This window comes from Sinocyclocheilus anshuiensis, unplaced genomic scaffold (genome assembly GCF_001515605.1).
Source record: "Sinocyclocheilus anshuiensis isolate Anshui unplaced genomic scaffold, SAMN03320099.WGS_v1.1 scaffold1550, whole genome shotgun sequence".
NCBI classification, from domain to species: Eukaryota; Metazoa; Chordata; class Actinopteri; order Cypriniformes; family Cyprinidae; genus Sinocyclocheilus; species Sinocyclocheilus anshuiensis.
In genome coordinates this window covers 217,662-217,953 of record NW_015546121.1, presented here as the reverse complement: position 1 = coordinate 217,953, position 292 = coordinate 217,662, and the positions used below count along the sequence as shown (strand labels likewise).

General features: G+C 40.8%; 1 protein-coding gene across 3 annotated transcripts in view; it reads right to left on the bottom strand.

The window, feature by feature from the left end:
- The window catches only part of LOC107700961 (mitogen-activated protein kinase kinase kinase kinase 4-like), a 58,694-nt gene that overhangs the window by 27,855 nt on the left and 30,547 nt on the right, over window positions 1-292 (bottom strand). The gene's annotated exons all lie outside the window — the stretch shown is intronic.

The following is a 292-nucleotide window of genomic DNA, read 5'->3' as shown; positions in this document are numbered from 1 at the left end:
ATGTGACCCGCGCGGGCAAAATAAGTCAGAATGAGCAAATTTTCAAAAAACGGTTATTTTTATTTCCATATTCTCCATTAAAATACCTTCAAAATGATATATGACTTGTTGGAATTGGACAAGAAATAAGCTACAGCCGTTTGAAGACGATAAGAGTTTGTGCTTTCTAATAAAGAGTGTGTGAGACAGAGAGAGAGTGTGTGATTGTGTGTGTGTGTGGGGACTTAAACCTGAATACACACAGACTCACGGGGACTCGTGTCACGGTGGGGACCTAAATTGAGGTCCCCAT